Below are 17,287 nucleotides of genomic sequence, written 5' to 3'. Positions count from 1 at the left end.
ACTATGGCCAATCCCTTTCCATTGGGAAGAGAATGCTTTTTCTGGATTTCCAGTGTCACCATTGTCACTGTCCATAAAGTTTTTGGGAAGTTGATATTCTAATCAAATTTGCTTCACTATCGTTCCAAATCATTGCTGATTCAGCAGCACCAAGCAAATAGATATGATCATTATGGTTCATGTCATAGTCTGTTTCATAGTAGTTCCAAAGGAACTCACTATGTAACTTAGAAAGTGATTGAACATCCAAATTTCTCAAGACTTTGACACCCAACTCTCCCAGCTTGTCAATATGTAACTTCATCTCTAAGATGTGATCACACATAGACCTTGCTTGCCATTAGGGCTTGAGTGACCTTGAACTTGTGGGTTAGGGAGAATAATTGGAGGAGGTGGAGGAAGTAAAGTTCCAAGAGATTTGGGAAGATCATAGATGTCTGAACTAGACATCTTTTGGGAGATATTCAAGATAGTTGATCTAAAGTCCTTAATATAACACCCAATATGAAATATTAAGGCTAGGATCCAACAACCTATTTATAACTGGAAGAGGGATGCCGTAATCCGAGTTATAAAATAGTTGAAGGTAGGTAAATGACGATTTACCAATTTCCACCATGAAAAACGAAATAATGTAATTAGGTTTTTAATTGGATTTGAAACTCCTAGATCTTTTGAGATTAATTGAACTTTTCAATGGCATGTTTCAATCTCGAGTGTGCCCTTCAGGTTTTGTGACTGGGATGCCGAGGATCACAAAACAAGGTGTGAAGTAACCATGCAAATATACTTGGTACCCTTAATATTTACCCCTCAATCAATGTGCCGGTTAACCACACGAGCTCCACCGATACTATGATAAATATTAAGTTACCCTTTGCCTACTTTATTAAATCCAGGTTAGTATGCCGGTTAACCACACACGCTCCACTAACGGTTTAAACAAAGTGCAAAGTGTAATTTCATGGATTAGCACCTTATTCACATTTTCCTAAGTAACTAAGATTGGGAATTTATAAGTGTTTGGTTACTTAGTATTTATCATTAATACTTTTAATGAAGGGAGAATTATAGTCCTTGTCCTACCCGTTCAGCTAACGACCCTCCACCAGTCAAGGAAGCGGTGAGTGAGAGTGGACACCCATTAAACTGCTATTTTATAGGCAGTAACCTTATACCCCCCTTATAGACCGGCTTCGTGAATGAGGCCTACTAACGGTAAGACTGACTTGCTCTTATACATATATTTATTATTAACTTATAATACTATAAAGTATAAGGGTTGAATTTTAACTTTTAAAATTCTAAGGGCTAACTTGGAATTAAAGTATTCATGGGGAAAACTTTACAAATTCTAAAAAATTGAGGGCAAGTTTTGAAAATATTCAAAACTAATTAATTCCATAACTTATGTGTTTAAAGTAGTTTTAATTAAAAAAACTCTTCAAGTTCCATAACTTGAGGACAAGTTATGGAAGACTTTAAACTAATAAAAGAATGTAACTTTTCTTTATTTTTGTAACTTATGAAACTAATTAAGGTTACACATTTTATCATTTAATGAAGTGACTCTTGAACCTCAATAACTTGAGTACAAGTTATGGAGTCATAAAACCATTTAATGAGGACAAGACTCTTCATTTTTGTAACCATTGCCAACTTTTTATGAGTTTTATGAAACTTAAATGTGACTTTTCATATAACTTGAGGACAAGTTACAAAAACACATTTTAGAATCAATTCTTAGATTAAAATGGATTGAAAACACATAATCAATTAACTTTTCTATTAATCTAATAAACTCATATGAACAAAGATAATTCACATCAAATTTTTCCAAGTAATTAGCATAACTTTTAAACTAATACAATTCGATTTTTCAGCTAATTTTGCAAGTATAACAAGAAAACAAAACCAGGCTCTGATACCACTGTTGGTTATGAGCATTCTAACACTCCTAAGTGTACATGCAACCCTAAATACCTTGGATCTATGTTTTCTCTATTATACATACAATTATGAACATCCAAGGTATTATCCTAATCTAGCATACAAAATAATAAATATAACAAGATAGAATACATACCTCTTTGATGTAGAATGTCTTCATGAAGCTTGAGTGCCTAGTGCCCCAAGTGTGACACCTCAAATGGTTCACACAACACCAAATACACTTGGAATAACTTGAGAGAAACTTGAACACTCCTTAAAATCGTCTAGCCCTCACACTCACACATTAGTGCACGATTTCTTGAGCCATGAGATTCTTTTATATGGTGGCTATTAGGGTTACACCATGTAACTCATAACTTTACCCATTCCTTATGCTCCATGGATTTTAAACTCCATGGAGTATCCATGGGTCACCCCATGGACTTAGTCCAACATAAGGAATCTTGGATCACAAGCCCACATATATAAGAATGAATGATTTACACAATCAACCCATATATTTCATTAGTCTCCTTTTGATCACTTAATTAATTCCAAATTAATTCTTGATCAATACTAATTAAATAACCTTATTAATATATTAGAACTTATAATATATTAACCAACCTTAAGTGTTATTTCTCTCATTATAGTCTATCCAAATGCATGATGCCATGCAACCCAAATGGACCATGCCGATTCGGGTCAAGTCTTACCAATTATAGTTATGGACTTAGACATTAATCCAACAGAACTCTGCCAGCAGTATGTGAGAATCCCAGCTCCCACCGAAATCAATAACACACGCCCTCAACATATCCTCGAGGGTCTGAATGGTCCGCTCGCTCTGACCGTCGGTCTGCGGATGGAATGTTGTACTAAAGTGCAGCCGTGTACCCAGTTCCTCGTGGAACTTCTGCCAAAAACGGGAAGTAAACCTGACATCCCGATCGGAGACAATTGAGACTGGAACCCCATGGCGAGAGACAATCTCGTTGACGTACATATCGGCCAATCTCTCGGCCGACGAACTCTCCTGTGTGGCCAAGAAATGGACACTCTTGGGCAATCGATCCACGATGACCCATATAGCATCAACCCCCTTCGCCGTTCTCGGCAACTTGGTAATAAAGTCCATCGTGATCTGTTCCCATTTCCACATGGGAATCTCCAGGGGCTGCAGTTTACCTTGCGGCCTCTGATGCTCGGCCTTGACCATCCTACAGGTCAAGCACCTCTCGACGTACCAAGCGATTTCTCGCTTCATGCACGGCCACCAGTAGCTCAAACTCAAATCCCGGTACATCTTGGTGGCCCCCGGGTGTATAGAAAAGTGAGACTTATGAGCATCCTCCATCACTGTCTGCCGGACCCCTCCGGACATCAGAACCCAAACCCGACCGTGTCGGGTCAATAATCCGCGGCTATCCTGAACAAACCGGGCGTTCTCGGCCTTAATCCGCTCCATATTCTAGTTCTCTAGTCTCATGCCCTCGACCTGAGCATCCCTAATCAAGCTCACAAGTGGGGAATCCACCGCTATCCTCATACACCTTGTCAGGGTAGAAGACCCAGCTGACTTGCGGCTCAAAGCGTCCGCAACCACATTCGCTTTATCAAGATGGTAAAGGATCTCACAATCATAGTCCTTGACTACATCCAGCCACCTGAGCTGCCTCATATTCAGGTTCAGCTTATCCATGATGTGTCTTAAACTCTTGTGATCCGTGTATATAGTACATCGGACCCCGTACAGGTAATGCCTCCAAATCTTGAGAGCGAATACCACCACTCCCAACTCAAGATCGTGCGTAGGGTATCTCGTCTCATGCGGCTTCAGCTGCCACGATGCATAGGTTATCACTCGTCCCCTCTGCATGAGGACCGCCCCCAGACCTGTGATGGATGCATCACAAAATACTACGAAATCCTCGACTCCCTCGGGGAGCGTCAACACTGGCGCCTCACATAAACATTGCCGGAGGGTCTCAAACGCCCTCTGCTGCTCAGGGCCCCACCGGAAATCCACCCCTTTCCTCGTTAGACGAGTGAGGGGTACTGCAATCTTGGAGAAATCTCGAATGAATCTCCGGTAGTACCCTGCTAAACCCAAGAAACTCCTGATGTCGGAGGGAGATTTCGGAATCTCCCACTGCATAACCGCCTCGACTTTGGCCGGGTCGACCAAAATCCCCTCCTGGTTAACGAGATGTCCGAGGATCTGGACCTCTCGTAACCAAAACTCACACTTCGAGAACTTGGCATACAGCCGTTCTCGTCGCAGAACCTCCAGCAGCTCCCTGAGGTGCTCCTCGTGCTGCTCTCGGGTCTTGGAATACACCAAGATATCATCTATGAAAACAATGACCGAGCGATCGAGCATCGGTCTGCAGACCCGATTCATCAAATCCATGAATACTGCCGGCGCGTTGGTGAGCCCAAACGGCATCACCACGAACTCGTAATGACCATAACGAGTCCGAAACGCGGTCTTCCCCACGTCTTCCTCCCTCATCCTGACCTGGTGATACCCGGATCTCAAGTCGATCTTGGAAAACCAAGATGCACCCTGCAGCCGATCGAAAAGATCATCTATCCTTGGGAGTGGATAACGGTTCTTCACCGTTAACTTGTTCAACTCCCTGTAGTCGATGCACATCCTGTGCGAACCGTCCTTCTTTCTGACGAAGAGGATCGGTGCTCCCCATGGGGAACTACTCGGACGAATAAACTGCTTACCCAGCAGCTCCTGCAACTGAGATGACAACTCCTGCATCTCTGGCAGTGCCAGTCGGTACGGCGCCTTAGCGATAGGGGCCGCACCCGGCACCAGATCAATCCTGAACACCACCTGCCTCTCCGGAGGCACTCCAGGTAACTCCTTTGGAAACACGTCAGCAAACTCTCTAACCACCAGGACCCCTGAAACTGAAGTCTGATCCCTGACCCGCGTGTCCACCAGACACGCTAAATAACCTGCACATCCGTGCTGAATATACTGCCGAGCCATGGCGGCTGAACAAAACCCTGATCCTACTCTGTTGCCCTCACCATATACCACCAGTTCTCCCCCACTTGGGGTTCAAACTACTACTCGCTGTCCCTCACAGTCGATCATGGCGCCAAACCGGCTGAGCCAATCCATCCCTACGATCACACATACTTCCCCCATGGGAATAGGAATCAAATCTATCGGAAATGATACCCCGAAAATCTCCAGCTCGCATCCCCGGTAAACCGAAGAAGCAGAAATCTCGTGCTCGTTAGCGATCGAAACTCGCAACGGACACTCAAGCTCATCTACCGACACACTGAACTCTCTACTGAAAGTCTGAGATACAAACGACCGACTCGCCCTCGAGTCAAATAAAACCAATGCAGGCAAAGAGTTTACTAAAAACGTACCTAAACACAGGTACCAACGATAAGCACAACATAGATAAAATGACTGAAACAGAAAATAGAAACATACCAGCAACCACATCTGGTGCTGCCTTGGCCTCCTCGGCCGTAAGCTGGAAGGAGCGCCCCTGAGCCTTCGGAGGCTCCGCCTTGACTGGCCTCCCATCCCCAATCCTCAAAGTAGCCGGTGCGGATCCCTGCGCCGGATTGGCGGCGAGCTGCGGGCAGTTGGTCTTCACGTGACCAACCTGATGACAATGATAACAAATCCTCATATCTGCTGGAGGGGCGGACTGCCGATAGTCCCTAACATAGTTCCCCTCCTTGCCACATTTGTGGCAACCACCTCCTGCTCGACAAATCCCAGAATGACCCCTGCCACACTTTCCACAAGTGCGGCTCTGCTGACCCCCGGTTCGAGTATCAGCGGTCTTGGACCGCTTAGGTGCCGGCTGAGACTGTGCCGGAACTTGACGCTGCTCCTTCAACTGCAGCTCTATCTCCAACTCGCGCCGCCTCGCGGCTTCCTGAAGATCCAAAAGAGTCTCACAACGTTGCATAGCAACAAACTGACGAATATTAGTCTTGAGCATACTCAGATAACGAGTCATCTGAGACTGCTCTAAAGCAAACTCCGGGCAGAACATAGTCCTCTCCGTGAACATACGAGTGATCTCCATCACTGACTCCCCATCCTGTCTCAATGTCAAAAACTCCTGAGCAAGCCGCTCCCGCTCAACGCGTGGAACGTAGCTGGTGCGGAACATATCCCAGAACTGCTCCCAAGTAACAGCAGCTCGCTGATCATCCGTGTACGACCCTATCGTCAATCTCCACCAGTCCTTTGCCCCAAGCCTCAGCAGGTTCAGGGCACACCTGACCTTCTGGTCAGCAGGGCATGAACACGTGAAGAAACATCCCTCCACGTCAGATAACCACCTCATAGCCCTAATCGCGTCCTGAGTACCATCAAACGTCGGGGGCTTCGTGTTATCGAAGTCCCGGTACTGGAAAGCCCTGTCGGCTCCTCCTCCAACCCCTGCCGCAGTTACAGCCGATGTGGCTGCAACGGCAGCTGTCTCTGCTAGAGCTGTATATCGCTCATCAAAGTACTCAAGCATCACAGTCTTAATCGACCCAAACATCTCTGTCAGCTGCGCTCGGAACGCTACAACAATCTCGTCGTGTATAATCTCCCGGATCCTGGCATCCAACTCCTCTGTCCCTATCTGTACCACGGGCTCAGGTGCTATCGGCACCTCCGACCCTCCGTCTCCCGATCCTGATCCTGATACTGTTCCTGACCCGGATCCAGTAGTAACACGTCTCGTCACCACCATACTGAAATATATATTCAAGTCATCAGATAAATAACATAATATTGGGAGGCCAAAACCCACAAACCCTAGGGGTTGTGACTTCCTTGCTACGCGTATGGGTCCTGTGCTTTCAGTAGTACGGGCCCATACTACCTTCCACACCTACCCATATTTGTCTCAAGTATCACCACAACACCCTAACACTATCATCAACATAATATGCGCTCAACCCTTACTCCTAGGGAAACATCGCCTATCCCACAACTGATCTCACAGCTCCTCACAACCCACACATCCATGAAACTTTCATCAACCCCTGCAGTGCTAGTGCAGGCTAGTCGCACATAACACTGGACCCAATAGACTTTCGAATATCCAATCTGATCCGTAGACTGGATCAAACATTCTCAGGCTATAAGATCCTGATTACGCACAGCCGTGACGCCTACACTAACGACTAGAGTAATGATGTCAATTCCATATACAAGAAACCCTAGGCTAGTAGGCATCATATAATCAGGCAAGTCTATCATGCGATTCCTGAAGATCCCTAGCCTAGCACTAGCATGCTGTTCTAACATATCATAATAACTGTATGGTATTTTGGGGTTTACTTATAGGCTCCGGCTGATCGTACCCTCTGCATCCTCCATCCTTTATTTTGAAAACCATTTTAGAATTTATTCCGAAATTTTCCTTGATTTGAGACTGAGTTCACACGTGTGTTTCCCCCAATTCACTCAAACCAAGGCTCTGATACCAACTTGTAACATCCAAAAATTTTATGCCAAATTTAAACTTTTCAATCATAAATAAAACCCAATAGTATTGTTTACATATTTTTTTTCAATTCCTTATTCAATCAGAGTGTCCCAAAAGTCAGATCATAAGGATGAGGAGCGGTACGGTCATGCCTTCGCCTTGCCATGAACTCCTGAAGTACCTGAAACAATAAACTCAAAACTGTAAGCCCGAGGGCTTAATGAGCTACCCCCAAAATACCAATACCACACTGATAATACCATATCCGTAATAACCAATCAATCAACATGCATACTGGGCCATCGGCCTGACTAGACCGCCCTATAGGGCCTACAGTCCAACTGAATCTATACCGAGCCTTCGGCATGACTGGACCGCCACGTGGGCCTACAGTCTTGCCGGACCGCTCATAGGGTGTGTTGGCCTTCAGCACAAAGCAGGACCGCCTCAACCCAAACAACAAGCAAATAACCATGTGCGCATAACTAACATTTACTAGCATATACAAACATCGAACATATCTATCTCACTGATTACCAAACATATCAATCTCTAATAACTAGAGCACTAACCTAGCAGGTCACTAACATATCAATCCCTACGGATCATAAGATCATAACATACTGTCTATCCTGATTCTGATCTAACAGATCATATCCACATGTAGCATACCATAACAATAACGACTAAAGGGCCGGCCTTGGTGCCTTAGACCCTATCGATATAGTGAGGATAACTCACCTTGCAGATGTCGACTCGGTAGATAAACTTCAACCCTCAGATCACTGCCACAAACTCCACCACCTATTACCATAGTATAATCATACCCATAAGTTCCCAACCCTTCAAGGTACCCCATAACCCAACTAATCAAACCCTGGTTAAAGTCAAAGTCATCAGTCAAGGTCAACAGTTCATGTTGACCTTGACTCGCCGAGTACCCCCGGCTACTCGCCGAGTTCCTTGAAGTACTAACCCACTCGCCGAGTCACCTGAGTGACTCGTCGAGTTCCTTTGGTTTACGATCGAGACCCTAAGGCCACTCGTCGAGCTTCCTTCTTGCAACTCGACAGTTACCCGCGCATACATAATTTGGGGCAACCTCATCCGACTCGCCGAGTTATTCATACACTCGTCGAGTCTACGACAATCTTCATCAGACTCGCCGAGTTGTTCTTCCAACTCGCCGAGTTCATGCCGACCATGCGACTCGCCGAGTCCCTTCAGTCCTTTTTGCCATACAAACTCATTTGAGCCATGCAGCGGCTCCAAACTACAGATCCAAGCTTCTAAGGCATGCTTTTCACGTAAAGTTGCAAACTTTACATGCATGCATAGCTACAATGGCTCTTAATGTCAAATCCAAGCTCACAATGGGAGTTTCATACTCAAAGAGGCTTCATACATGACCAAATTCGGAGCTTTATGGCTCTAGAACTCAAGAAGGGTACAGATCTGAAGTTACAACTTTAGATCTAGCTCATATCCCACATTACCACCTCAACCAAACCATAAAAACCCTATATCTCAACAAAAAGAGGTCTAGAAAGAAAAAGGAGAAAAGGTGACGACTTGATACCTCAAAATGATGTTATCTGAGGTAGATTTCTGATTTCCCACACTTCCTTGCTCCTAGCCCTTTGTTCTCCAAGCTCTTCTTCTCCAAAGATCTCCTCCCCAAAGCTTTAGACATACAAGAATGAAGCACCACACGAATTAGGCTTTTTAGGGCTCTCAAAGGACTGCAAAGAGGCCAAAGGAGGCTTATGCTTCCTTAAATAGTGTGCAAAACCCCGGGATTTAGGGTTTCATCTGCCAGCTCCTACTCGTCGAGTCCCTTTATGGACTCGGCGAGTAGGCCACTAAACACGCGTACCAAGCCCGTTGCTACTCGACGAGTAGGGCAACCAACTCGTCGAGTAGGCCTTGAAACCACTTAAATTCTTATTTAAACAATACCTGAGAATCGGGGCGTTACATGAAATCTAGTTCAAGTGGGGGAGAACTGTAATGACAAGTTTTCAGTATGTTCTTCTTAAACTGTTATTGTTTAAGTTTGGATTTTTTGTGGACACGACGTGGTGAATGAGTTCCCACGACATGGACATGGCCTTAGAATATGCGAGGGTTAAGTGGGAGCCACGACGAGGTAGCTTATTGGCCACGGCGTGGCAACCACTTAATGAGAAACCCTAATTTCTGGTGTTTCATCCCCTATTTAAGGAATGAGATGGCTATGGTTGCCCACCCTCAACATCTAACACACTCTCTCAGCCTCCAAAGCAAACCCTAGCCTCTATTGCTAACTTTTGAGCTTTTGTGGTGTTTGGTGGTGTCTTGAAGAAGAAGAAGGTGACCCTTGAGCTTTGTTTTAGCAAGCAACTCTTGCCATCCTCCTTGTTCACACCCGCTGGACTCTTCTAAGTCCTCAAGTCCCAAGCTTTATGACTGCATGTGATTATATCTAGGTTTTCTTGTGCTTTTATTCATATTTAGGCTAGTTGAAATGTTGGGTTTCCATAAAGTTGCCAACTTTATGGATCCCAGAGTCCCTTTGTAGTTAAAAGTGATAGATCTGAAGTTTGGTAGAGTTTTGAACTCCTGCATGAGATCTTGACCCCATTTTACACCATTTTCACCTAGCTTGAGTTCAAGACATGCATGTCTATAAAGCTACGATTTTTATGACATTTTAGGAGTATGAAAGCCTTCTGGAAATTATGGATGGTGGGGTAAAGGATTAAGAGCTTAATGGATTAAGTTGGTATGTATAGTTCCCACGATATGGAGGTTTGGTCTCCATGCTATGGTGTTTGGAAGATTCATGTCTATATTGTCCTATTATCCCCACGGCGTAGCATAAGCTTGTCCACGTCGTGGTAACTGGCTGTTGACTTTTGACCGTTGACCGTTGACTTTTACGAAGTTTTACTTTAGGTCAAATTGAGGATTTTGAGATGTAGTTTGAGACTCGGTCTCTTTTTGTTGTATAGGTGACCCATAGAGCCTATATTTTGATCTGTGATCAGTTCGGCTATCTTCTAGACTTCAAGGTGAGTTTTCTCACTATACTCGTGGGTCGAAGGGAATCAATTTTGGCACACTTATTTATGTTATGTATCCTTATGTATAGGATGTTGCTATGCTTTAGTGATCTATTAGATTGGTAAAACTGTATGATTTCATGTACTTGCTAGTCATTTATTTCTTGTTTGCATATGTCGACATAATGTTGTTGGGTTGAGGCGGTACAGTTTTATGTTGTAGCCCAACAAAACCAAGGGAAATCCAGTTGGGAGAATTTAGGCCAGGGGCAATCCAGTCGGGAGACTGTGGGTTAGGGGCAATCCAGTGAGGAGACTGCGGGCCAGGGGAAATCCAGTCGGGAGACTATGGGCCCAGGGGAAATCCAGTTTTATATTATAGGCACGGTGTGCATGTATTGTTTATGTATTGTTTTGTGGGGTATTTTGGGGGAACTCACTAAGCTTTGGCTTACAGTTGTTGATTTCAATGTTTCAGGTACTTCTGATGATCGTGGCAAGGCGAAGGTGTGATCGTACACATCCTCATATGGTTTTATATTTTGAGAGATGGACTTGATACTCTCATTTTCTTGGATATGATGTGAAAAAATGGTTATTTATCTATGGATTCTTGTCGAAATGTTTTTATAAAAATGAAAAATTTTATCATGATTTTGTGAAGTTACAATAGGTCAATTTCAACCCCAAGAAGATGCTATGGGCCAAACCATAGCCTTACTCTTTTCCATGGGCCAAATCATGGTCTTTACTAGTACAAGTGTCATGGGCCAGATCCTGGTCTTCCATATAATTTCCAGGGGCCAAAACCTAGTCTTACATGCAAATGACAGGGGCCAAATCCTGGTCTTTCATACAAATGCCAGGGGCCAAACATTGGTCTTCCATGCAAGTATCATAAAGACAACTAGCATCCTACATAGTATAGTGAGAAGACTCACCTCACAACATAGTCAACAGCTAATCAGCTCACACAACCAAGAAATGGGTACTACATACCACCTACCGAATCACACAAGGTAAACCCTTAGTCTACCTTCTAACACTAGCAATTTTTCCAATAGTCGAACATGGTCAAAAGTCAATGGTCAAAGTCAACGTCAGTTGACCTCCATGTCGTGATCATTCTTTGGCCATGTCGTGGAAACTTCTCGACAAAACAGTCGCGACCAGGCCAACCACGACATTGTTGCAAGCATGCCACCACGTCGTGGCATCTGGCCAGAAACAGCTTAATGGATTAAGCTCTCAATCCATTCATACCTAAGCTCATATTTTCCAAAAAGTTTCTTGAGACACTAATGGTCCATAAAAATCCTTGCTTTGATGACATGCATGTACAATGCATATCATTTGCTCAACTAGATCAAAATTGACATAAATAGGATCAAGATCCATGCATGAGCTCAAAGTACCATAAATTTTTTAGATCTAGAACATCTAACCACCCATGGGAAAACAAGGATCAATAAAGTTGCAAACTTTGTCTCATCCCAACATTCAAATTTCACTTATGGACCAAATCATGAAAGTAAAGGTAGATCTACAAAGAATGAACCAAAAAGACAAGATCTTGGAGTATTACAAATGGGTTAGAGAATGATTCCAAGAATGGAGAAGAGTTTCTTGCTTGATCCTTGAAACAAAACCTTCTTCTTATTCTTCAAAGTGCACCAAAGACACCAAGATGAGCCAAGAACTTCAAAGGGAGGCCAGGATTTTGAAATGGTAGAGTGGGGTTGAAGAGGATGCCCTGATCTTGGGATTAATGCCTTTAAATATGGGAGAACCCCTAAAAGTTGCCACGTCATGGCCATCTTCTTGTCACGTCATGACAACAAGCGAGACCTGCATTCTTCATTAATGACGTGGCCACATCGTGGTGACCTTCTCACCATGTTGTGGCATGAGGTTTTTCCCAAAAACCTCATCTTTGAAATCCTCTAGTCCACGTCTGATCAATTCCGAAAAAACAGGTGTTACAACTCTCTCCTACTTATATTAGATTTCGTCCTCGAAATCTGTCTTTACATGATATTTTTAAAAACACCCTTCGAACCCCTTGTAGGATTTCCAGTTCTGCACCCTCTTGCACAAGTCGACACTACTATGAATGCCGAAAAACTACGTCTAAAATCATGAGGATTTCCAAAACCAAGCGCATAAGCCAAACCTAAGCGTAAACTCTTAGAGGCCGAAAGTGCATCCAATACAACACTGAGATGACACATTAAGAAAACCATCACCTTCCAACACCGATGTCGAATCAATCTTTAGTGAGAAAGATGCGACCTGACGAAGAAATGGCTACCAACCCGTCACAGCTAACCAACATCGAGAAGAGCTATTCCTTACTCATAATTCGAAGACTCCAAGATTATGCATGAACTCTAGGCAGACCAAGCCACTCCATACGTCAACCATGCGGACCACTAGCTCACGAATTCGATTTTTCGAAGAAACGATTATTCACACCTCGTATCTAACCAATCTTAAGAGAGACAATTCCTTAACCATAACTTGATGACTTTGGAGTTATGCCTGACTCCCAGGTAGACAGATCCACACCATACGACACCCATGCCAAACAAAAACTCGCAAATTTGGTCCTACAAAGGCCTCCCCGACCTCGCATCGTCTTACTGATAACTGGAAAACAGATTCCATGACCAACCGCCGATGCCGACAACCTCACACTCAGATACAAAGGCGAATCCAAACATGACCCCCAACAAACAAATACTACACTAATCTATACGTGAATCATGCTGACCAAAAATTTTCTAATTCGATTTGATCAATATATTCCCGGTCCCACGTCGTCCCACTAATAAACTGAAATACGGAATCCACGGTCGACCACAGTCGTTGACAACCTCACATACTGACGTAAAACGAGACCATGAACAAAACTTTAACAAACATATAAATACGCCTCGCCCACGAACCTCACCCAAGATAACATAAAAAATGGGTCTTGCCCCACAACCAAAAGTTACGCGAGTCTAAGCATCGACACAGATCTAACATCCCTCACGCATGTACAAGGAGCAGCTAAAAAACAATCATGGGTCTGACTCAACCCACACGGATGTTGTTGTCCTCCCACAATCTTACAAACACCCCTGCAACGGCCTATCACATCCAAGTGAATGCTACAGGTCAGATCGTAGTCTTACAACACTCCTGCGATTGTCACAGACTCCCCCATGGTCTTTCAAACAATATACAAAAATACCAAGGAAAACTAACATGAGTCGGACCCCTAGCCTGCTAGTCCCCATCAGGTTTCAGGTCATGTTTCGAACCCCAAATCCTTAATCATACAAGAACAGGTAGTGCGGCCATCACACAACTCTCGACCTGAGCCTAGACACTAACTCAATCTTGAGCTGCTACTGATGCTTCAACCCTTCAGATTAGATAACCCTGACTCCTCAACATCTGCTTCCCTGATTACAACTGATTGTTGAACATCACTCCTTGCATAAGCTTCAATTTGGACGACAATCAAACCAACTATCCTCCTACCCTTGAATATGAAACTCCAGGATGAACTGCACTCATAATTATTTCCATCTAACCCAAGAGATTCTCCCCCAACTGGATTTGGCTAAACTCTGACGACTTCATAATTGTTCGAATTTCCATGCCAATCTAATAACTTCACAATATGGTTCTTAACAACCATGCATGACATCACCAAGTATAAGAGAATCTGAATTCTTCAAACATCACTCAAAAGCTAATACATATATTTACAACCCATAATGACAAGACCCCACGAGTTCTAACTTGTGATTAAAATCCCACATCAATAAGCAACCCAACCATAAAACCTTCCCAACTCAAAGCAATATCCCAATCTTAGATAAACCAAACAGATTCTACCAATACACAACTTATCTAATAAAACTTCCCGCTCGGAGGAAGATTCCAAAATTAATTAGAATGTTGTCGGGACCGCGATCGCATCGAACCCATTACTAACCCTGCTAACACGACCTGACAAAATTTGGATTTTGCATCGATCTGAGGTTTATCCTGAAAACCGAACAATGTCGCTCCGACCTCCAAACTTCATGCAGCCAAAGGACAGCTGCCCAAACTCGAGTCTGCTATGACCAATAATTTCCACAACAAAAAATTAGGGTTACACATACCAAGGAGTCAAGATATACATTAAACAAAACTTTAAAAAAGATTGACGCATCCATAACACCTTCAACTGATACAACTCCAAAACCTGAGAACAATTTCAGTTGATGATGATGAATGAAATAACCAATTATCGAAAATGTATAGATAACTAATCTGATGGTTGAACTTATTATTGAATAAGGACCGATGCAAAAATACATATACCAAACTCTAAAGCTGGTTGATAGATCAACAACCGTTCTTCCCGTACTATCGATGGCGGTCGATACAGTGAGCTAACTGATCCTCCAACAAATGATATTAAACCTGAGCAGATCAAGCGCCTCTTAACCTAATATTTGACGTCCCCGATAGGGATAATAGGTCACAACAATATCTTCTACCAACAGCTTTCGGTGTGAGGAAAACACGTACATCCCTGAAGGCATCCCTGAAGGAAAACACGCACATCCCTGTTGTCACATTTTACCTGGTACTCAGAAACCCGCACACCAACCCTCTACCATCTTCTTAGATACCCCATGATTTTCCTTGATTCGAGTAAGGATCTTGTGCTTATAATAGTATAGGCCCAATACTACCTTACACACCTATCCTTACTTTCCTCAAGAATCACCCCGGATCCTCTAACTCACTTACCTTGTGACTACTCTCATAGGTCCTTACGCTAAACAACATACTAAGGCGCTTCCTAGGCTCTCATAGGATTCTACATCTCATATAAGCACGTTCTAACATTGTTCCTAACCCACTAGGAACCCTAGCTCACCCTGATCTCAGCTGCAAAGGAAACTTCTACCAATGTCAATTAACTATCTTACGAATACAATTACATGCAACAAAGATTAAACAACCTTTCGACTGAAAGATCCTGCCCTACAATGGTTGGACTCAGACAAGAGCTACGCAGTAGAGCCGAATCAAGCAATCTAAAATTATTTAATCGTTATGGCATGCAACCTAATGTATTCGATTAATAGTTAATTAGCATCAATATAGGCCTCACATAGCACAAAGCAAGCAACATTCGAGCAGCAAAACCGAATGGCAATAAGGCATCATAAAACATCATGCAATCCTACCATGCAATTCCTGAAATACCTTAACCTAATCACTAAAAGGCATCTCTACCAGTTCACATATCAGGCACAAAAAATCATATGTCCTAAACATGCATTCTATCTTGCAACCCTGAGCAGATCCTTACTCTAACTTTTATCATGCATATAATATTATAACACATATAACATATCAACATGTATGGGTATTCTGGGAATCACTTACTTGATCTCGGCTGATTGTATGCATCGCACCCCTTTTTCTTTATAAAATCCTTTTTAGAAAATTGGTTTCTTTTAAAAGTTTTTATCAATTCCTCAGTTTGAGTTCAGACACACCTGAGAGTGTGCCCGGATCCCTAAAACCAACGCTCAGATACCAACTTGTAATGTTCCAAAAATACTAGATAATTTTTTTTAAATCATCCAAAAGATTCATTCATTACTTTCAGAGATAGTGATAGTATCAAAAGGGTTTAAAATAACCTCAAAGTGGTAACAAAATCATAAGTATAAAATCTCCTGTGGATGCGTTGCAATCATGCCAGACTCTTCCCCTTGGAACCAGAAGTGCCTGAAATATTTAAACCACAAAACCGTAAGCATAAAGCTTAGTGAGTTCCCCAAAATACCACATACCATACATAACGGGTCTATTTCAACCCTAAGAAGATGTTATGGACAAATGATAGTCTTACTCTTTGTCATGGTCCAAATCATGGTCTTTACTTATACAAGTGCTACGGGCCACATCCTGGTCTTCCATACAACTGCTAGGGGCCAAACCCTGGTCTTACATGCAAATGTGAGGGGCTAAATCCTAATCTTTCATACAAATGCCAGGGGCCAAACCATGGTCCTCCATGCAAGTATCACAAATACAACTAGCATCCTACATAGTATAGTGAGGAGACTCACCTCGTCACGTAGTCAACAACTAATCAGCTCACATAACTAAGAAATGGGTACTACACACCACCTATCGAATCACACAACATAAACCCTTAGTCTACCTTCTAAAACTAGCAATTTTTCCAAAATTCAAACCTGGTCAAAAATCAACAGTCAAAGTCAACGTCAGTTGACCTCCACGTCATGGTCATTCTTTGACCACGTCATGGAACCTTCTCGACAAAATAGTCACGGCCAGGCCAACCACCAAGTCGTGGAACTTGGGCAGAAACAACTTAATGGATTGAGCTCTCAATCCGTTAATCCCTAAGCTTATATATTCCAGAAAGTTTCTTGAGACACTTATGGTTGATACAAATTCTTGCTTTTGATGACATGCATGTCCAATGCATATCATATTCTCAACTAGGTCAAAAGTAACATAAATGGGACCAAGATCCATGCATGAGCTCAAATTACCATAACTTTTAAGATCTAGAACATCTAACCCCCTTAGGACAACAAGGATCAATAAATTTGCAAACTTTATCTCATCCCAACATTCAAATTTCACTTATAGACCAAATCATGAAAATAAAGCAAGATCTAAAAAGAAGGAACCAAAAAGACAAGATCTTGGACTCTTACAAATGGTCTAGAGAATGATTCCAAGAATGGAGAAGAGTTGCTTGCTTGATCCTTGCACCAAAACATTATT

The sequence above is a fragment of the Lactuca virosa genome, chromosome 2 (genome assembly GCF_052849685.1).
Source record: "Lactuca virosa cultivar CGN04683 chromosome 2, Lactuca_virosa_CGN04683_v6, whole genome shotgun sequence".
Classification (NCBI taxonomy): Eukaryota; Viridiplantae; Streptophyta; class Magnoliopsida; order Asterales; family Asteraceae; genus Lactuca; species Lactuca virosa.
Note: the sequence above shows the minus strand (reverse complement) of the source record.